General features: G+C 32.3%; 1 pseudogene; it reads left to right on the plus strand.

Annotated features, from left to right (window-relative positions):
- Positions 1-391: 391 nt before the first annotated feature.
- LOC149249972 (UDP-glycosyltransferase 85A5-like) lies at positions 392-22,754 on the plus strand (annotated as a pseudogene).
- The last annotated feature ends 1,829 nt before the right edge of the window (positions 22,755-24,583 follow it).

The following is a 24,583-nucleotide window of genomic DNA, read 5'->3' on the forward strand; positions in this document are numbered from 1 at the left end:
GTAGACTATTTTGCATGTAATTAAAAAGGTGATAATCTGGCATATGATTTTTTTTTCAAAGGAAAAAATCATATTTGGAGTAGCTTTTTCAGCAGCTTTCAGGAAAAAATCATATTTGGAGCAGCTTTTAAGGAGCTTTCAGGTAAAAGTAGTATTGAATTGTGGGACCAAATCTCCCCACATAACTATTACACCAAACCTCTCCACCAAACTATTAAAGCACATGCAAAAGACTATTTCACCTATCATTCTAAACACGGCTACAAGATTAATAATTCATCTTTACCATTTCAGATTTCTTAAGTGTTCCGAAAACTACAATCCGCGGAAAGAAATATGGAATCACTGTGAGCCCATTCACGGTTTGATTTTCATGACGGCTAAAATTTGATAACGTTTCTTCACTGCTTCATGAGAGAATGTGAAGAAAAATAGGGAAACGACAAATCTGGTAGCATTTTTATTGCTTTTTAAACCAGGACTCCTCATCCTTCTCTCTCAAACTTGATGAAAATTTGGGGAGAAAGAAAGTAGTGTGTTAAGGCAACATCGTGGAGCAGAGAAAGGGAGAAATAATGGATATTAGCCCCAGCAGGCGACACCGTGCAGTTCTCGTTCCTTTTCCTGCTCAAGGCCACATAAATCCCATGACGCAGGTGGCCTTCAAGCTTGTGAAGGAGGGATTCCTCGTCACTTTTGTAAACACAGAATACAACCACTCTCGGATAGAAGAGGCTAATAAGAAAAGTTTGAGTAACCACAGGTTGATCCAATCTGTGGTCGTCCCTGATGGTCTGCCTTCAAGTGATAGTCGCACTGACATTGCCAAGCTCTGTGGTGTCACAGAAAACGTGATTGTCCCATTTCTTGACAACCTCATTCACCAAATCAAATTAGAGGAGGATAATGATTCAAGTCTTTGCTTGGTTGTAGATGTTCTTGCGTCACGGGCAGTAGAGATTGCTCTACGCCACCACATTCCAAAGGCCGTTCTCTGGACATCTCTTACAGCTCCCTATGCACTGGTCTATAATATTGCACCGCTCTTATCAGCCGAAATCATTCCATCAGACAGTATGCATGTTAGAAAACTAATAAACTTAAACAACGATTCTGCATGCGGAAAGAACTCAAAAGAATCACTGAAACTTAATACCCAGGGATACGAGTTACCTCCAGCCATTGGTGATGTTTTGATGAAGGCCACAGTCCACTTGCCTGCTACTTCTTCTACACTCCAGCTTCAATCCAAGCAAAGGAAAAAGAACACAAGAATTCTGAAGGCACTTCCGAGCTCTGCTATCTCATCTAGATGGTGTAGAACTGAAGGGGGTTTGAGATATGAGCTTGGGGACCAAACAGATGAACATATAGCTAAGCTTCCATCAAGCTTCTAAAAGCTATGTGTTAGAAAAACCACAAATCAAGGTAGAGATCAGATCAAAGTGATGGACCACTTTAGTAGCTCCCAATTATAAATTTAGTAATTGCAGTTGATTTTCTTAACTTAAGGAAACTACTGCAGTTGGTTTCCATAAGTTAAGAAAAGCTGCAATTCCATAAATCAAGGTAGCTTTTGTGTAAAATCAATGGAGCTTAACATTCTCCCACTTGGTCCATACTTCCAAACTTAATGTCTCAACTTAAAAACCATTGATAATCTGTATTAAGTAATAGATACATGAATCATGGCGATAAGTCCTCTAATGACGAGTATTATCTTCCATGTATTACTATGCATCTATTCTTATTATAATTTATGTGGCAATAATATCTTAATGAATAAACCCTATGTTTATTCTTGGTCCTTCTTAAATGAATTTTCTCAAATCAACTTAAGGTGCACATAAATATGAGAAAAAACATCACAATAATTAAGAATTTCATTAACATTGTCCATACAATGAAAAACTGCATAATGGAACCAAGTCCTATATTCAATACATGATCCTTGAAATTAAACGGTGGCATGCCCTTAGTCAAAGGATCAACGATCATTAACTCAGTGCTGACATGCTCAATGACCACTTTATTTTCTTTAACACGTTCCCTTATAGCTAAATACTTAATGTCGATGTGTTTATTTCGACTCCCACTTTTTTTTAGCCATAAAACCAGCAGCTGAATTATCACAATATATTCTCAATGGCTTAGAGATAGAATCCATAATTCTAAGCCCAGAAATGAAATTCTTAAGCCATACACCATGTAAAGCAACCTCAAACAGGATATACATAAGCATGTAGTCTTTGGTCCCTTGAAGGTACCTAATTACTTTCTTTGCAGCTCTCCAGTGGTCTAAACCTGGATCATTCTGATATCGTCCCAACATTCCTACAACAAATGCAATGTCAGGTCTTGTATATACACAACATAATCATTAGGAATTGCTGATCTCTTAGGTCTAGTAGATCTTCTTAATGTTGTACCATCATCTTCCTGAGAAGTATGTGGTTCAACTTGTTGTTCAAAAGTTCTTGGCAACTCTTGAACTCCTTGATCTACTGGAATATCGTCAGCAGCTTGTGGAACTTCAACAATTGGTTGTTCAACACCAGTTCGTACTTGAGGGGTGCAATGAATAATAACCAATCTATCACTTGAAGTGGAAAGTTGAGATTCTGAATGATCTTTCTCAGAAACTATGTTTCTGGTTTGATCGCTCCCACTGATCAAGTCATTTTCAAGAAACTCAATCCTAATGCTGTGAGACGGACAATAAAATCTGTGAGTATGTATGATTTCTAATATGTCTGAACTCCTATTGGCACCTTTCTTTGACTTGTTGGTCTACTTTCCCTTTATGCAGTCCACACAAGTCTCAAAATCAGTAAAATCTAGAGTATTAAGTATTCCTTCATTTACCAATCTTTTAATTCTATCTATGGAGATATGACCTAGTCTCCGGTGTCATAATTTAGAGGAAACTTCATTAATAACACATCTTTTAGTGCCAGTGTGAACATGCATTGAATCATATGTGACATTGTTTTATAAATTAATGCTGTAAAGACCATTAGACAAAATACCATTCCCAACATAATCAGATTTATAGAATAGACTGAAAGATTTTTCTGAAAAGTTGAAGGAATATCCAAAAGGTACAAGCCTTGAAACTGAAATCAAGTTTCTAGAAAAACTTGGAACATAAAAGGTCTTTTCTAACTCCAAAACAAAGCCACTACTTAAAGTTAAATAACATGTTCTTATAGCTTCCACATGCGAGCCCATCTTGTTTCCTAATAAGATGCTTTGCTCACTTCCCACGGGCTTCCTTAGGTTTTGCAAACCTTGCAAGGAATTCGAAATGTGAACTGTTGATCCATAATCAATCCACCATGTGTTAATATTAACATTAACCATATCAGATTCATAACAAACAAACGAGATTACTTCCTCAACTTCGGGAATGTCAGAACGAATTTCAGAGAAATTTGCAGGTTGTACTACTGCATTAAAATAAAGAATCACATGCTTATGTTGAGGCTTAATAAACTTTCATGTTCTACCAATGTAAAACATGGTAAAAAGAATTGAATCAAATGACATGAAAATTGCCTGTGGGCTAAATTTTCAATTCAAACAGATTCAATAAAACTTTATGAACTTTCATGTTTTACAATGTAAAACATGCTTAAAAGAATTGAATCAAATGACATGAAAATTGCCTGTGGGCTAAATTTTCAATTCAAACAGATTCAACAAAACTTTTATGAACTTTCATGTTTTACCAATGTAAAACATGCTAAAAAGAATTGAATCAAATGACATGAAAATTGCCTGTGGGCTAAATTTTCAATTCAAGCTGATTCAATAAAACTTTATGATAAAACTTATTAATTCATAACTCCTGTGGGTAGGTTATGAAATTTTATCCTAATTAATCACATAAATATAATAAAAATTCCTGTGGGGTAAAATTTATTATATTCAGTGTAATTAATTACAATTTAATGTCTAAATAATCTTTATGTGATCTTGCCAATCAATATATAATTTTATTTAATTAAAGATGCTGTGGCTACTCTCTAATTAATTAAAATTACATAGATCACTAGACATTAATTTTGTTGCATAAACAAAACTTATCCAGAGAGAAAAATAATGTTTACTGAAAGGAGTAAGTCAAAATGACATTTTAATAAACTCCATATAACTGTAATATTTTTCCACTTTAACATTTAATGCTCTCAGTCTCTGGATTAGTAAAACATCAAAGTTTTAAATTGAAATCCACTGAATTGAGATACTTCCAAATGAGCAAAAAATGTAAATTTTACATTAAATATGTAATCAATTATAAAACTTACTTTGCATTTTGCATTGTTGATTTTATATAGTTATCCAAATTAACTATATAAATTATAACCAAACCATAAAACCATAATCAAAATATATACCATATTAAAGCGCCTTGGGGTTCATAGCTCCCACTAGAAAACAATACACATCATGTAACTTTTTGCCCTCGAGGTGCATGTCATATTAAACCCAGGTTTAGATGGGTTTGGATAAATCTGCATATTCAGTACATTTTACACCAAGCAGTCGAAGGAATCCCCACCCAACTGCAAATTTATGATGGCAATAGATACAAAAGTGTAGAAATTTTCATTGAGGCAATACCAACCTTGACAATAAAAGCCAAGAAAAGCACAAAATTCACAGATTTAATCTAAACGTAACTTGATTGGTCTAATTATAGTTGCATGATAGAAACCACTGCTAAGCAGGAAGTGAATGTAAATATGGCTGGTTTTATTTTACGTTGAAGAGCATAAATCGTAACAGGCTTCCAGCCTAACCATTCTCTCTAAAAGATTAAAATACGCATCTTTACCTTCAAAATAGAATTAAAGCCAAGCCATAATCCAACGGACGGTTGGCCGCCGACTCGAGATAATAAACCAAAATTATTTCTCCCAATCTATACTGTGCCTCCAAAATGACTTTAAGTACAGAGGTGAGCATATTTAAATCACATCAATTCCTGCTACAAGCAACACCAATCCAAGCAATTGCCCCAGCGGCAGACGTGGATTGAGACATACATACACAGATTCACTTGACCATATCGACACTTATTCTATAAGATTTGTGTGTACAGGATTGAAGATTCCAAACGAAAACTTCGCCAATTTTGGCAGCAAGCAAAAAGAGGCCAATGGGTACAGGGATATTGCCCAACTGAATTCATATAACAATAGGAAAAACATGCATACCTGCATAATTTCATATCTGCATACTCGCAATTGAGTACGAGACTTCCAAAAATAAAAGATGAAAAATAAAAAATAAAAACCGCGATGGCAATCGCTCTTTAATTTTCTCGATAAAGAAAACAAGCTTTAGTTTGATAGAATCCGGGTATCCTGTTACTGAAAATGGAGGTCATGAAATGGTTATGTAAATACCATATAAAACAAAAACCAACGTATCACAAATACGTGGCAAGGTAATCGTATGGTTATATGAAAAGGAATATTGTTATAACCAAAACCATAATATATAACCATAATATATATTAATCCCCTCATTAACGTGGACATAACATATGGTAAAGTTTGACTTCCCAACTCCATGGAATTGATACGAGTAATTGCAGAAGTCATTCGTTAGCTTCCGACATTAATTGCTAACCATTTTCCAAAGCCGCAATAAATCCAACTTAAAGTGATCAAATTCCCAAATCAGAATAATGTTCCCTTCTCAGAATGAAGACGAAAAATGCATCAGGCGGAAAATGAAAATCTCTGGAATATGTTTGAATAAATTCAATTTAGGTATTAATGCAATCCATGAAACTGGTGATTCCAGGGACGATATTTGACGATTGAAGTGTACCCAACAAAACACAGAGATCGTTGAGCATATCAAAAATTTAAATCATTATACAGAGATGATCATTCCGAGATTTATTTTCAGAACATCCAAAAATTCTAAGAAAATAAGCAAAAAACCGCCATGCTTCACGAGCGACGTTTCAAGACTCTTAGAATACATGGCAAAGGTAAACCAAAGTTGACAAATGCCCTCCACAATTCGAACGCGGATTCAGATCAAGAAACCTCGCAAAAATCAGAACTAATTTCTAATGCTATTCGAATCGCACACCAAGGCAGAGGCAAAAAAAATGGTGCTCCGATACCAACTGTTAGAAAACTAATAAACTTAAACAGCGATTCTGCATGCGGAAAGAACTCAAAAGAATCACTGAAACTTAATACCCAGGGATACGAGTTACCTCCAGCCATTGGTGATGTTTTGATGAAGGCCACAGTCCACTTCCCTGCTACTTCTTCTACACTCCAGCTTCAATCCAAGCAAAGGAAAAAGAACACAAGAATTCTGAAGGCACTTCCGAGCTCTGCTATCTCATCTAGATGGTGTAGAACTGAAGGGGGTTTGAGATATGAGCTTGGGGACCAAACAGATGAACATATAGCTAAGCTTCCATCAAGCTTCTAAAAGCTATGTGTTAGAAAAACCACAAATCAAGGTAGAGATCAGATCAAAGTGATGGACCACTTTAGTAGCTCCCAATTATAAATTTAGTAATTGCAGTTGATTTTCTTAACTTAAGGAAACTACTGCAGTTGGTTTCCATAAGTTAAGAAAAGCTGCAATTCCATAAATCAAGGTAGCTTTTGTGTAAAATCAATGGAGCTTAACAATGCATACAAATAATTACTATTATTTGATGAATCTTTTTATTATAGTCTATGTATTTATTGCCAATATTAACATATTGTGCTTTCTAATGGAGGCCTATGCAGGCATTCCAAAGGACTTCAAAATGGTGAAATACCTCCCCTCCATGCCGCCGCTCTGCTCTGCACATCTTCCATGGGTTCCAGGATTTACAGACTCTCAGAAAGAATTCATTTTCCATTTCCTAAATCGATGCATGGAGAGAGTGCGAGAAATAGATTGGGTCATCTTTAATTCCTTCCATCATCTTGAAGCCCCCACCATATGTAGTCTAGTCGAGAATGGTGGTTCAGTCTATGCAATAGGTCCCTTGATTCCTTATGCCTTTCTCAATTCGACGTCAGGAGTCGAATTGGAAATCGTTATGGGTTTTTGGGCAGAGGAAGGGGAATGTTTGAATTGGTTGGATAGGCAGTCCAGGCAGTCTGTAATCTGTTTGGCAGCTTGAGTGTGTTAAGAGAGACACAGTTCCAAGAACTTGCACTTGGGTTGGAAGCCACGGAGAGACCATTTCTTTGGGTTGTTCGCTCCGATCTGCTAGAAGGCAGAGAGGTTGACTTCCCTCCAGGGTTCGTGGAGCGCATCGAACAGAGCCAACGAGGTTGTTTGGTGTCATGGTGCCCCCAGTTGAGGGTTCTTTCTCATCCTTCCATTGCTTGTTTTCTCACACATTGTGGGTGGAATTCAGCCTTGGAGAGCATCACGATGGGGGTGCCCATGTTATGTTGGCCTTACTTTGGAGATCAATTTGTGAATCAATGTTATATAGTCCATGTCTGGAAAATCGGCTTGCCTTTGGTCAAGGAAAGCAGTACGTGTACTGCGGATGAAACATCAGTAATCGACATGGCTGAGATTAGGAACGCTGTGGAGAGAGTGCTGACGGGCGAGGAAGGTGCGGAGATGAAGACGAGAGTGATGAAATTAAGAGAGTGTGCGATTGAAAACCGTAGAAAGGTAATCGATCGACACTGCTGAGACCTGGTAGCAATCAACTGCTGGAAACAAGTGCGACCCTACTAAATTAGTTGATTTGCGAAGTCACTACTAAATTAGTTGTGTGGTATATAAGATAATCCACTTTGTCCATTATCTTGAAAGGTGGACATTATAGTCTGGTTTTTAGGAGTAACGAGAAAGATATTGGATGTAAGGGTGGGTATTTGTAATTATTGAAATTAAATATAATATATAGTTATCGAGTTGTTTGTGTTTTAATATAATTTAAAGTTTTATATTAATAAATAGTTTTTTTTGTTATTTTGAAATTTACATTTTTGCTTATGTTTGGTTAAATAAGGGAAAGTTTTTTAGGTGATGATTTATGTGATGTGATTTATTTAATTATTATTAATTTTATTTTTTTTATTATTAAAAAATATTATTTGATCCAGGAATGTTATATGAAGTATTTAAAATATTAAACATTAAAAAATTGGTCAACTAAAATTAATACTCAAAAATAAGATTATATTTTAATAATTTAATCCACCCAATTATATTGAAAATAATATTTACTCAACTTTGTTTACGTGAATAAAACATTTCTCCATTATATAAGTTCAACAAAATAATCTCAATTTATTAAATATTACTTTCCTATAATATATTCACTAATTTGAAAAAATATTTGTAATTGAATCAATTGTTTGATATTCTTATGATGAAAACATTGAGACGTTATATTTTATTTGATTTTGATTTGCGGGTTCCTCTATTATATGATTAAAGAAAAGTGTTTAAAGTTTAAAGGTTAGAAACTGGTTCGAAGGCTTGAGAAAAGAATAAAAGTTTTAAATGCAATATTGCGCATAAACATTGGAAAGAAACTTGTCCATCGGAGGAACCAGTTGTTATAATATTTTTATGCATAATTTTTTAAATTTATAATGAACATACGGTTTTTTTTTTTTTTTTTTTTTCTTAAAGCAACCATTTGTTTTTATCTAATTATTTGATTGAAGATATAATTATAACATCGTAAAAATTTAACTATGGTTTATTTAATTAATCAATAAAGATGTTATGACATTTATATTATTATGGAGAGGATAGAACCTTGATTATTAATATATTTTTTTTTATGGTAATCTAATGGTAATTTATGGTGATATTAAGAAGTTTATTTTTTTTTTAATTTAATTGAATAGATGATAGAAATATTTAAAGATTTGTCTAATTATTATAAATGGTTAATTTTGTTATTAGTTATGAGAATGAGAAGTTTTGGTGACATTATTGGTTAGTGTGTCTTAACTTTGATAGTGTTTCACTAACCTATCATTTAACTCCTGCAACCTCAGGGAATGCTTAAATATTTGATGTTGTATGTAACTACTAATTTTGTTAATTTTGCTATTATTTATGAGAATTGGGGAAATTTTAGAGGCTAAATATAGCATATAGGTTAATTTTCCATGTATTTTTTAAATATGAGATTTGTTTATTTCCAATTTTTTTATAAAAATGATTTTTCAAAATTTCATAAGATAAAATTAGTTTACTTTAAAAATTGTAGAGATATTACATAAAATCAATACAAATTTGAATATTTTTATGAAAATATAGTCGAATATTTTAAAATTTGCATATTAGGGACTACTGAGGCTCACCAAAGTTTCTATGTTTTAAAATAAATTTACATCTCTAAAATTTTCTCAAATGAGAATAGAAAGTTATAGTGATATAATTGATTCATGTGTCTTAACTTAAATGTTGTTTCACCATCATATTACATAACTCTGGCAATCTAAATCCCAACTATTTCGTTTTCCAATTCATGTGTTTTGCATACATAATACATGACATGAAATCCTACTCACGCTTGTCTTATTTCAATATCTTATATTAATGATTATTTAAATTTTCATTCATTGAAATATTTCAATCTCTATTTTGAATTGTGTTATCCATGTTGTTGGAAGCTAACTACTAAGAAAAATGCTAAAATGATAGTTTCCTTGCGAGGTTTTGACATCATTCTTGAATGGCCGACAATAAGTAAAATGGTTATTTGTTGGTTTATTTTTAGAACATTATTAGAAGGTGCATGGTAAAACAGTGGTAAAATTATGGGCAAAACCCATGTTTATTTATGTATTCAATATGGAAAAGATATTCTTTATAACTTATTATGAATTTCTTCGCTTAAAAAACTTACCTTTAGAAACTTTAACTTTGGATAACAATTTTACATCTAACCATAATAGTGTAAAACCTTTACCCTTTTATCAATGTGCATTTTGGTACATGAATGAGAGGCATGGAGGCCCAAATGGTATTTATATCTCATTAAATGGACTTAATTCCCATGAATATTATGTGTAATGCATCAATAGTGAATAGCCAAATGAATCTTAGGTGTGTGTATAGTGTAGATCTTATTCATGGATGGATGTATATATTGTGTGATCTTATAAATAAAAGTGTTTATCAACTTTCCATGACTTTAATTTGACATGTCTTGATCCAGATAGCTCCAAAAAAGCTCGAAATTCAAACTCTTAGGATTTTGTTGAAACTATGACCAGAACATAAAGCTCATCATCGTGTTTTCTATGGTGTAGATGTCACTAAAATCCTAGTGCGTATGCTCAAAATATTTGCAGTGAATGTTTTCATCAAGTAGGCCCCACTGGCTAAATTTGACAGAGCACCGGCTAAATTTGGAGGTCTGCTAAAATTGGTGATATGGCTAACTTTGAAGGAAGCTGCTGAATTTGGCACCTATTATCTAGGCAAAAATTGGGAATCTTTTGGCAGTCAAAACTGGAAATTTTGTAGCCTGCTACCCATGCCAGCCACTCTCCACATATATAATAAATATATTATTAATTAGGGCCACGACCCATGGTCGTTACAACGGCCGATGACTGTTTGAATTGGGGTTGGCGAGGATCAAACCTACCCCACCGAATTAGTCAGCCCGCCAACATGCGGATCCAAAAATAACACAAAGTGCCACATTAAACCAAGGTCAAAACTAATGTGTCGAGGACGGAGCCCAAGGGGTTTGACTCGGGGTCACCCGTCCATTAATAACGCATATTACGACCTGGACCAATGATGTTATTGGGATATATGTCCGCTAAGGGTTATTTAAACTAACACTTTTCATTTGGTAGGGACAAAAGAGAGTTTTGAGAGTGGAACCATGAGTCGGCACACAAAACAAGGCAGTGGATCTAAGAACTTGTGAATCTTGTGAGGAATCTGTAAGATTATCTTGGAGCTAATTTTTGACAGAGATAGAAATTTGTCAAGTTTATGTTAGATAACTGGATTATCACTAGGAGTCTCATGGCATCATTAGTTTTCTAATATGGGTGGCGGATTTTTCAGAAGCACAAAGTTGAGCGCAGAACCATGAAGTTGAAACCTTGACCCAAGAATCTACATAGAATCTGAAAGATTCCCTAAAGGCCCAAAATTAAAAATTTCAGAACTAGACCAAGTTTATACTCATTTGTCTAGATTTGTTGTGAGGAACGTGATGGCATGATCATTTTCTTCATCTAAGCAACCGAATTTCAATCAACTCGCAAAAGAGAATCTTCATAGAATCTTTCATATTCCTAGGGAGCCCAGATTTGACCAAGTCAGAAAGGAGTTAAGTTTACAGTCATATTTCATTGACTTTTGCAAGAAACGTGTAACGTCCCCCAGTAACCTAGCAGGAAAATGCATGGAGTTAGGAAATTTTTTCGGGATTCACCAATGTGTAACTTTCTAAATTACTTTCTATATTCCCTCAATGATCATTAAAATAATCATGAACATTACATAGAGAAATATTTATTAAAAGCATAGTTATCTACACAACCATTACCTACCTTTGTTGTAGCATATTAACTCAAATTTCCTGCTATAACTATTCATCGATTCCATTATTCTTTTAACTCAATTAGTAAATGATATATTGTATTATAAACATCACATCATGAAAGAAATTAACATCTTAAAAATGGCACAATGAACAATCAAATCATTAGACACCGATATGTGTTGGAAACCTCGTATGGTGAAAACCAACAAAAATTTAGTTTTATTATTAAAAGCTCGTGAGGATGTTCACCCCTCACTCTATGGTTATAAGGAAGTCCATTCCTTAACCCTTGTTATAAAGTATTACCTAGAAAAATCTTCTTAAATGCAACATAATAACTATTAGCTATTACAATCAACATGATATCATTTACCCATGATTCCTCAATCTCTATGTCTTTGTGGTCTCACTGTCTCCATTAGTGGATCATCCTGTGGTTGTAATTCCTTAATTTGCATGGACCAACAAATCTTTATCTGCCACAATGTTAAACATAAACTATCATTTTCACAAGTCGCCATCCTTTCCTTCCATTGTTGTTTTCAACACACTTGATATCATGATTAGATAGAAGATTAATAAACAAATAATCAATATTTATTAGTGACACTTCAAAATCTATTTATGAACATACATAAAATATAAATAGAAAGTCATGAAGTGTGTTATTTAATATCATTGCACATTCATTAATAACAAGCAAATCACTATCTAGCGTCATCTTTCCAACAAAACGCTAACAAAATCGTGAATGCACTTTCATATTCTTTCCAAGGAAAGCTAACATACTAGATATTATTCTTGTGCATGCAAATGCATAACAAGCTTTCAAGAGAACTAGCCCAACAAGAAATTTTCTTTTTTCCTACTATTATCTTTTCTTTACCAAAGAGGTTGATGCAATAGATTATATACTTATGCATGTGAATGGATTCTCTTTTCCGAAAACATCTTTTCCATGGGAGATTATTAACAATGGCTATTATGTATAAAATTGCAAGCTCTATTTCAAAAAAAGTTGACATAATAGTTATAATTTCATGCATGCAACTGCTTGTGTAGTATATCTAGGGGGAATATTTCTTTGGGTACATCCCTTTGTACCCCATAATATCCCCCCTTTTATACCTAGGGGGAATATTTTGGGGTACAAAGGGAGGTACCCAAAGATATCCCCCCTAGGTATACTACAACTTGTCCTCTCCAACATAAAATAACATGATAACTTGTTCTTCTTGCATGTGAAACATATATTTGTTTCCAAAGTAAACTAACTAAATATTGCATGGAAAAATAAGCACATTTCTTCTCTAAGGGGTCAATCACATAACATTTATTCTTTCATGCATGAAAAAGGAAATTTTCTTCTTACCACAAGATCTAGCCCAATGAATATACATAATCTTCTCGCAAAATAAATCTAATACCATAGCTAATCCCTTTAGGTGTGCAAATGCAAGGTATTTTTCCAAAAAGAAGGCTAACACAATTAATATTATGTGATTGCACCTTCCTTTTCTCAAGAAATATCATACCAAAACTATAATTTTCCATGAATGCAAGTGTATATGTTTCTCTAACTAATTTTCCAAACGAATATTAACACAATAAAGCATGTGATTACGAGATTTCCTCTCCAAAAATCTAATTCAATAATACATACAATGACCTGTTTTTTCTTCTCCTCTTCCTTTTAAAGAGTTTTAACACAAAAAATATTTTCTTTCATAGTATATATATCTATCTCTCTCTCTCTCTCTCTCTCTCTCTCTATATATATATATATATATATATATATATATATATTCCAAGGAATTTAACACACTAATTATTCTTTCTTGAAAATTTAGCTAACTCACTAGCTATTATGCATGCAATACAAAAAAATTCCTATAATTTCAAACATTAGAAAACCTTGTAATGCTTCCTCAAGAAATAGCATCAATAACAAATCATTTCAAATAGGATAACCGATTGTCTTTTATGCAAAGCTTTTATGTGAGCTCTTTCTCAAAAAGTTACTTATTTCTTTTTGCACAACTTAAACTTTCCATGCATGTAAATCACCTATTCATTTCGAGTAGACCAGATATACCATATATTATTTCTATGCACATAAGAAGATATTTTCTTTAAGATTACAATATTTCTCTTTAAAACTTTAATGATGATGATGATGATGATGATGGTGGTGGTGGTGGTTAACGTCCACTGAGACCAAATTGGTCTATTGGACCTACAATTTTCTTAATTTTTAATTATCTGGCTCCTCATCTTTCTTGGCGAGATTGGTGTTGTAGCTTTCTTTTTTTTCTCTACGGTCTTCCAACATCCTTTATCTTGCATCTCCTTCATCTCTTCTAGTTCTTGTGACATTGGCGTCTTATATTCGCGATCTATTGTGTTCGTTCTTTTGAAGATATTCGAAGAAGAAGTTTGGTCTAGGAGATCTGCTTTGCTGTTAAATGAAGATTTATTTTGTGCAGTATTTGAATCCTCATAACTGTTGATTTGTTGGGCGGGGCTTTCTCCTTGCTTTTCTTGAGAGCTGTTTCTTTCTTCCCCGATTTCTTGTGATTCAAAGTTTTCTCTAGAATATTCTTCTTTGATGACAGTGTAGTGTTATTTTTGTGCTCCTTCCCACCATGTAGATCTGTGGTGGTTTTTTATAGCAAAATTTTTCTCAAAGGCTTTTGGGCAATTTTTGGCTAGATGCCATGTCTCAAAGCAGGATCGACATCTGAAGAGGACGCTTTCATAATCAAGATTCTGGTTCCACGCATAGTCTTTACTTATTAGGTTTGTTTTAGCTGGGAATCCAGCGCTGAAGTCCATTTCCACACAGATGCGTGCATAGGTGGTTCTGGCATATTCCTCTGTTTTTGGGCACCTGCAATAAAATTTCCCAATTGCATTTCCGATGGCTTTTAGCGAGGAGAGATTCCAGAGATGCAAGGGTAGGCTTGGCAATCTCAGCCAAACTGGTGCTGAGGTTATCACTGCTATAGAGGGATCGAATGATGGGTTCCATGGCTTCATGAATAGGCCTGATTTTTCCCAAAACCAAGGGTCGGAATCTAGAATACATTGTCTGCTTTCAGGATTTTCAAAATCTACTATAAAGAAACCCCTAGCACAGGGGTAGATATTAATTTCATCAGAAATGACAGGCTTCCATACCTCCAAGATCCAATTGTGGAGCGCTGTCAGCCGCAGCCAAAAACCATTGAACGACATATTAGGGCACTTTCAGAAAACTTCAAAGCCTCATCAAGTGAGGCCTGGACCACTTAGATAGTGGGAGATGGGGCTTCAATGAAGATATGGGCAAGAGCTTGCCCTCTAGAAGCAGATGAGCCAGCAGCTATTTTCGTGAAGCTGGGAGCCATATTTTACTTGCCCGTAGAACCCAGCCGCAAAAAAATAAGGCAGAAGATAAGATTAGATCTAGATCTGGCCACAGAATATTAGATCTAGAACCTAGCCGCCTAGATCTAGATCTAGCCGCAAAAAAATAGATCTAAAACCTAGTTGTGAAGGGAAATGGAATTACCTTCAAAAATACAGCTGGACCTACAAAGCATCGGCAGTGGCCTGCACGTTGGATCAGATCTTGCGGCTCGAAAAGTAAGATCTGATCAAATTCAATATTAAGTCTCTCCTTTGTTGCAGGTCTCACTGACTTTAGATCTACGTTGTTGTTCTTTCCTACTCTTCCGAAAGCATGTTCAGTTCTAGCTCTGCAGTCTCAACTACCATCATGAGAAAATCCCTCGCAATATTTTAAATAAAATAACTTAATTATTTTTCAAGAATTATCAACACAATTGTTCTATTTTTGTGCATGTGAATAACTTATTTCTTTTCAAGAAGTATCAACATAATTGTTCTATTTTTTGGCATGTGAATAAATTATTTATTTTTAAGAAATATCAAACTTAATAGCTATTTATTTCTACATGCAATTAATTTATTTCTTTTCAAGAACATTAACACAATAGTTATCGCTATATATACATAAACAACTATTCTTATTGCGCTAACAAATCAAATGAAAATAATTTATTCTAGTCTATTTTAGACATCAAATTTGGGCATGGTTTACGAACATCTCGAAATGAACTATTGAAAAAGGAATTTTTTTTTTGGGAAATGGTTCATTAATAAAAACCTCTCTCAGTTTTTACACAGGTGTCATGGTTTAGTAGATTTGAATGAATATTTCCACACCATTGTTCTAGATTTAAATATTAAATAATTTCTTGTTTTATTCATCAAGTTTAGATGTAGTTTTTTAAAGACTAAAAATGAATGCTTCAAATATGAAAGAGTATTCTTGTGATAATAGGCTCATTTACAAAAACCACTTTGAGACTTTACACATATATCATGGTTTGGTAGATATGATAGCATATTTGGACCCTATTTTTGAATAACTCATGCAATTCACACAATTATTTAGCCATGAAAATCTTTGAATAATTCATTGCACATGAAATCTTTTAACAATTCAATGAACAAAACACTTATTCATATATGCACAAAATTCCATGGAGCTTTTCCCAAGAAAATAATATCAACTCTTTATCATATGAAAGAAAATAAAATTGATTCTTATTTCTTCATGCACCATATGCAAACACAATAATTTTCCAAGAGCATAGCTATTTATCTTTTAATGCAGGTTTTGAATCCTTCATCCCAATGAAACTCTTGATGTGGTATTCTATGTCAAATCGACTACGTTTACGACACTACTATAGCCAACAATGGTCAAGTAAGAGATGAAGCAATTCTCCGTTGAGTTCCCTATCAGATCGAATTTTATTCAACCAATTTTGTACATATACTTATTCAAAAACACCCATTCCTCTCTCTTGGCTTGATTCTGCATGTATTTTGTCATTATTTCTCATACTTTCGCATAATCTCACAATAAGCAGGATTAAGAAAATGAAATAACTTTTCTAAATCCTAAAAGCATTCCATAAATCACTCCATAAATTAGATTTTCCCTATATTCTAAAATCACTCCATAAATCACCAATAAATCACTCCATAAATCAAATTTTTTCTAAATTCTAAAATCACTCCATAAACCATCCATAAATCATATTTTACTAAATTCGAAAATCACTCAATAAATCATCCATAAATATTTCATGAATTTTTTCAAGATAGATTTGGTTTTTCCTTTTGGACAACATATCACTTATCCATACATTTTCTAAAACTATGTCTCGTTAGTTCTAAAACTCATAAAATATATCAACTCTGAAAACACAATTTATTTACATAGAAGAATACTAATTTTCCTAATAAAAAAAATTAAGAATTATTTCTTATAATATTCTTGTAATTAAGAATTAGAAGAATATTCTTCATGTAATATTAATATAAGAACTGATAATATTTAATTATTCAAAAACACTCATTTTACAACCTTTTTATGGTAGCTTATGTCAGGGATATTACAGAATGCGATGATGCAAGAGAGGCTTTATGAGTGAGATTTATTATGGAAGAAAGTCTCGTGGAGAGACATGTAACTCTAGTAAAAGGGGTTCATCCTTGTATTGACAAATATTGCATCATGTACTCATCATTTCTTGCAGCACCTAATGAAGTGGTCTCCCCACTCTTGACACCGGGCTTGAAGACGTAGCCCACACTAGGTGAACTTCACTATCATATTATTGAGTTATGTTTGTTCATGATTATTGCTTCTTATTGGTTTCCTGTTTCTTGTTGATGGTTTTCTAAAGTGTTGTTAAAATATGCATTTCTCATGATTTCACAAAGCAAATGTAAGCATCAATCAAAGGTCCTTTTATGATGGGGATTTTTGTTTAAAAACACTCACAAAAATTTTCCAGATCATGTCTACTCTAGCAAGTGTAATATCTAGTTGTTCTCCTTAGCCAAGTCATTGAAGGTTTGGATGGAACTATGCATATCTACACTCCATGAAATTGAATGTTTACGAATCTTGGATGGAATTACGAATCTTGGATGGAATACATGTAGCTTGACATTATGCCTAAAATTCACAAAGATTTTTGAGAATGCATTAATCATAAGAAGGAATTGAAAACATTATGGACCATTGTATGGTCATTTGTGTAAGAATATGGGTAAAAGAATAGATGAGGCTCTTGCATTGTAAAAAATGTGAATCCATGCATACGGTATAATATGGATATGATTTCATGTATTTGGTTAATGACTTTTATCATTTTCCTTATATTTTGTGATTATTCACGTTAGATCATAATAGGGTCTTTCAATTGGCTTTTTCACTTAGGTTGTTTGTGAAAACCTGATAGAATGGATAGAAATTGAAACCCTAATAACCATTATGGAGCTATTGAGGATTATAAATTGATACTCCTAAATTCACTCATTGAAATATTAAACATTTTTACGAATTCCATCATTTCATGAATTACATTATGATTTTCATTCTCATATAGTTTTAATATTTTAATTTTATATTTTCATCATTTTGGACAACGTCAATTTTTATGAGATAACACGTATTTTGATGTTTGGTGGCTAGCCTCTATATAATAATTTAGTAGGTGGTTTTATCTTTTTGTCCCAAATTTCTTATTTTGATGTTTGATAGCTTACTTCTATATAATAATTTAGTAGGTGGTTTTATCATTCCAAATTTCTTAATTTTTAAATAAAAATGAAAAAAACAATAAATTAATTATTATTTTTTTATAATTTATTCTAATAATTTTTTTTTTAAATCAATATTATTATATTAATTAACAATAATTTTATTTTATAGTTAAAAAAAAATTGTTAATTTATAAATTGAAAATATATATTTTAATATTAGTGTTCAAAAGTGCATTATTACATTGCACTCAAAATTCACATTAATATACCAAAATCTTCAAGATCTTCATAGTGCTTACAAAAATATAGGAGAAAAGTGCCAAAACATAACATCATATCAAGATCCTCATAGTACTTTAAAAGACAAAAATACAGGAGAAAGTTGCCAAAACATAACATCATAGTTAATATTACAACGTATACTTTGGGATATTTGGAATTGTTATGTAGGAATTCTACCAAATTTAAAAACTAATATCATAGTTACTACTACATTATTTACAAAAATACAGGTGAAAAGTGCCAAAACATAACATCATACCAAAATCATCATAGTCCATTATTACATTGCACTCAAAATTCACATCAATATACCAAAATCCTCAAGATCCTCATAGTGCTTACAAAAATACAGGAGAAAAGTGCCAAAACATAACATCATACCAAGATCCTCATAGTACTTTAAAAGACAAAAATACAAGAGAAAGGTGCCAAAAAATAACATCATAGTTAATATTATAACACATACTTTGGGATATTTGGAATTGTTATCTAGGCATTCTACCAAATTTAAAAATGAAATTTAAAAACTAATATCATAGTTACTGGTACATTATTTACAAAAATACAGGAGAAAAGTGCCAAAACATAACATCATACCAAAATCCTCATAGTCCATTATTACATTGCACTCAAAATTCTCATCAATATACCAAAATCCTCAAGATCCTCATAGTGCTTACAAAAATACAGGAGAAAGGTGCCAAAACATAACATCATACCAAGATCCTCATAGTACTTTAAAAGACAAAAATACAGGAGAAAGGTGCCAAACCATAACATCATAGTTAATATTGCAACGTATACTTTGGGATATTTGGAATTGTTACGTAGGAATTCTACCAAATTTAAAAATGAAATTTAAAAACTAATATCATAGTTACTGGTACATTATTTACAAAAATAAAGGAGAAAAGTGCCAAAACATAACATCATACCAAAATCCTCATAGTCCATTATTACATTGCATTCAAAATTCACATTAATATATCAAAATCCTGAAGATCCTCATAGTGCTTACAAAAATACAAGAGAAAAGTGCCAAAACATAACATCATACCAAGATCTTCATAGTACTTTAAAAGACAAAAATACAAGAGAAAGGTGCCAAAACATAACATCATAGTTAATATTACAACATATACTTTGGGATATTTGGAATTGTTATGTAGGAATTCTACCAAATTTAAAAATGAAATTTAAAAACTAATATCATAGTTACTGGTACATTATTTACAAAAATACAGGAGAAAAGTGCCAAAACATAACATCATACCAAAATTCTCATATAGTACTTTAAAAGACAAAAATACAGGAAAAAGGTGCCAAAACATAACATCATAATTAATATTGCAATATAGACTTTCTGGGATATTTGGTATAGTACTTTAAAAGACAAAAATACAGGAAAAAAGTGCCAAAACATAACATCATAATTAATATTGCAATATAGACTTTCTGGGATATTTGGAATTGTGATGTAGCCATTCTACCAAATTTAAAAATGAAATTTAAACCAATATCAGAGTTATTGGTGCATTGTAAACTTTCTGATATATTTTGAATTGTGATATAGACATTCTACCAAATTTAAAAATGAAATTTTTAAATTTAAATTAATATCATAGTTAATGGTGCATTGTAAACTTTCTGGGATATTTTGAAATGTGATGTAGTCGTTCTACCAAATTTAAAAATCAAATTTAAACTTTATAATAGTAAATAAAGTGATACAAAATGATTTTCCCATGAAGTGGATGCTAAACACCGCAGTAATATTATCAATTATCTATTTTATAGTTTTCAATAATTACCTAACATCTTTCACAAGATTGGCGAGATTAATGCTTTAACACAATTTTCAATTATCAGGTTTACAGTTTTTATTAGTTAACTAATATCCTTCACAAGTGTCATTAGATTAATACCTGTAATTTGATTTGGATTGGGAAGTGGACAATGTTTCTTTTCATCATAGCTGGCCAAATAAAATTAATTTATAATTAATATTTGATTTGAGTGGGTAAATTGACGAGGATTCATTTTAAATTCAATTCATCTTCTGATGTATACCATTCATTGTACCATACTACATGTATCTAATTTCGGATCGATATCATGCGGTGGGACATCAAATCTATGTGAAAATATTTTTTTAAGTGTAAACTACTATTAATTAATTAATTATTTAAATAATTTATAATATTTTATATAACAATATTATTAAATTAATATTTATATTAATTAATTATAATAAATTAGCAAATATTTAATAATAAATAATTACGCTATAAGACGTTTCCTTTGAAATAAATCTCCCAAAATGTCTTTCTGTCCTAATAGTAGTTGTCGGATCTATTGTTAGACGATTGAACAGAAATCAACCATCTAATTTAATAAAAAATGTAATAAAACATTAAAAAAACCTTTAAAAAGGGCATGAGGGCCGCGTAGGCTATTTTTCCTGTAGATTGTTTTGCCTTCAGAATATGGAATCGTCCCTGTTTGTGGATTTTGTCTGTATCTGCTAGCTTTAGCGTTGTTTAGAGTCTCTTGATGTGGGTTTTGAACTAGAGGCGGTGCTTTATTAAAATGTTGTTTTGAGTTTCTTGATATGGGGTTTGAATTAGTGTCGGTTTCTTGATTGATTCAGGGTAAGAAAGGGCGGAATTCGTTTCACCATTAATGGTCACTCGTCTGTTTGTTTACAGGCCCTTGGAAGCAGTCGGCAGCCCTGGCGATCCTTTTCTCTTTTATTTTAACTCAAGAGCTGTTTTCGCAACTGCCCGCATGACCTAAACGCATATTAAATCTGCCTCCGCCCAATTGTTTGCAGGCGAGCCGTTGCAAAAAAGCAAAGTGCGAGGAGAAGGGAGGGGGCGGCCTTCTTCTTCTTTGTTTTTACGCTGCGAGGAATCGAACCCGCGACCGCCTCTTTATTCTTCTTTTCTGAATCGGAAGAGGTACTTTAACTTCTTCTTCTTCTTCTAAGCTCTACTGCTACTGTGATCCTATGATGATGACCATTCTTCGTTTGCTTATTCTTCTTATGTGTTTTGTTAATGTATTATTGATGAAGATGATACACAGCTGAATGAGGGTATGATGGAGGTTGTTGCTCTGTTGTCCATTTCTTCATTCGAATCCTCGAGCCATATCATATCATGGAATGTAGCGACGAACCAATCATCTCCTAATCAAATGACCTTATTATCTGGAGCGATACCTGATCAGTACAGCCTTGTATTGTTGATGCAGGGTTTGCTCCATTCTCGCTGAGTTTTATTTACTCTGCAAAATAAATCATTTACCCATCTGTCGTGGCCATTTTCGCTTCAAAGGTTTTATCAGAGCCTTCCACCACTATTTGCAGGGCATTTCAAGTTCTCAGGGTGGAATTCGACCTGTCTGTTATCTGCCAGGTTGGCATTAACTAACCCTTTACCCACATTTTTTGGATCTACAAAAAGCCTTTTTAAATTTTTGTATTTCAGGCTCTGAATTTGATCACGGTAGAATAGTTTAGCGGTTAATTCTTCTCGGCCTTTACAATCTGCAGCAGTAGGTTTTAGGGTTTTATTTTATGAAAAGCAATTAATGCATTTTATGTTTAAATACTTGAAATCTTGTGTTTCTTATATCGCTTAAGTGTTTGGAGTAAGTTTGTTCTCTGTCTTATTTGTTTTACATTTCCTGTGCTAAAACGTGATGCAGATTCCTTCATTTCGCGGTCTAAAACGATGTAGAAATGGCCGAGGGTCTAATGGCCGATATGTTTACAGTACAGCAGACCGCGGGTCGAGTACTGTGTTGTATGTGCGGTATTTCCATGCCACCCAACGTAGCAAACATGTGTGTTAATTGTATACGAACCCAAGTGGATATCACAGAAGGTCTACAAAAACACGTAACAGTCATTCATTGCCCTGAATGTAATTCGTATTTACAGCCCCCCAAAACATGGATAAAAGCCCAATTAGAATCCAAGGAACTCTTAACATTTTGCATTAAGAGGCTCAAGAATTTTAAGAAGGTTAGGCTTGTACATGCTGAATTCATATGGACTGAACCCCATTTTAAGAGAATCAAGGTCAAGTTGCGAATACAGAAGGAAGTGCTCAATGGGGCTATATTGGAACATGGTTATGTTGTTGAATATGTTCAACAAGATCATATGTGTGAACATTGTACAAGCGTTCAATCCAACCCAGATCAGTACGTGGCTGTTGTGCAAATCAGGCATCATGTTAGCCATAGGAGAACGTTCTTCTATTTGGAACAGTTGATTCTCAAGCACGGTGCATGTTAGCCATAGGAGAACGTTCTTCTATTTGGAACAGTTGATTCTCAAGCACGGTGCAGCTGCTCAGGCAGTCAATGTTAAACAAGTGCATCAGGGTGTTGATTTTTTCTTTGCTAATAGAAGTCATGCAGTTAGGTTTGTGAGCTTTTTGGGCAATGTGGTGCCTATTTTGAATCGCAATGACAAACAACTTGTGTCTCAAGATTCAAAGAGCAATACCTACAATTATAAGTACACTTTCTCTGTTTAGATCTGCCCTATTTGCAAGGAGGATTTGATTTGCCTCCCTCCAAAGGTTGTGGCAAACTTGGGTAACTTAGGTCCCCTTGTTCTGTGCACAAAAGTGAGTACCCATATTTAGTTTTATTTTTACGATTTTTTTAATGTATTTTTACGAATTCTTTTAATGTAGGGTTAAGTTTTCTCTTTCTAAAAACTCAAGATTAAAAATTGGAGAGATTATTGTATATACATCCTTCAGGGATGGGAAAGGAATAAGTTTAGAGATTAGAGAGAGTATCATAGGTACATTTTCTATATATATTAAGAAATTATAATTTTAATTATTTAATTATTATCGTTTAAAATTTTGAAAAATCCTAAACATCAAGTTGATTAAAGATATCAATTTTCCTTTTATAAATAAAGATGTTTTATATATCAAGTACATATTAAATTTAATTACAATTTTAAATATTAAATTATCTATATTATTTAAAATTTTAACGATAAAATATATCTTTTTTTTAATAAAAATAATATACTCTTAATAATAACATACTAAATATGGTATAAAAATAAACATATCTTTTTCTTTTAATAAAAATAATATACTCTTAATAATAACATACTAAATAGGGTATAAAAATAAACCTATAAATGTTATATAAAAGAAAACATATGCATCATATATAAAATTTTAAAATCAAAAGAAACATATATGAAAATCAAAAAATGGTTTATATTTAAAGACTAAAGTAATATCATAAAATGATACATATTTTCATCTCTATAATATTTATTCTTCTAGAGCACTGAGATGAAATTACATCAATATTTATTAAAACAAACTCAATGAATAATATATATTCCAACTTATAAAATATCAATTGATTATAGAATAATTGTTTAGAGATACATATAATATAAATTAATCAATGTTTATTAATATTAAGAATAAAGTTAACTTTTTACTCATTACAACATAATTATGTTATATTTTACCTAACATTTATTCCATTCACTTTACTAAATGCAAATTGAACGTAATTCAATTATAAATTTTACATAACCTTTATTCTACTCACTTCACTAAATGCAAATGGAATGTAATTAAATTGTAGATTTCAAAAATTTAATTATAAATTTAAATTTTTTTTGAGATCTATCAAATTTATAAAATATTCCAAAATATTTTATAAATTTGATAGATCCCAAAAAATTTATAAAATATTCCAATATATTAGAGTTTATCTTTTTATTATTAAATTAATACACAATTTACCTAATGTAACAAAATTTCTTAGAATAATAATAATTTAATACTAAATAACATTGGAATGATATTATTTAATTAAATATGAACGATTATACATGACCAGTATATTTAAGAATGGATTATATAAATATTATATTATTCATACTCAAAATTAACAAAGGAACTCTCTTAGTATATAAGCTAATAATAATAAATTATATGTTTTAGCGGTTTCTAAGAATATTAATAATATAATTAGTGGTTTGACTAAAACCTTTGGTCAAAATTAGCCGTTGGCATTATAGCCGTTGGAATCTCTGCACACTCTATTTAAGCAAGCTTAACCAGATTGGTTCTT

This window comes from Pinus tabuliformis, chromosome 7 (assembly GCF_031772625.1).
Source record: "Pinus tabuliformis cultivar Carrire ecotype Pingquan chromosome 7, CPIR1, whole genome shotgun sequence".
Classification (NCBI taxonomy): Eukaryota; Viridiplantae; Streptophyta; class Pinopsida; order Pinales; family Pinaceae; genus Pinus; species Pinus tabuliformis.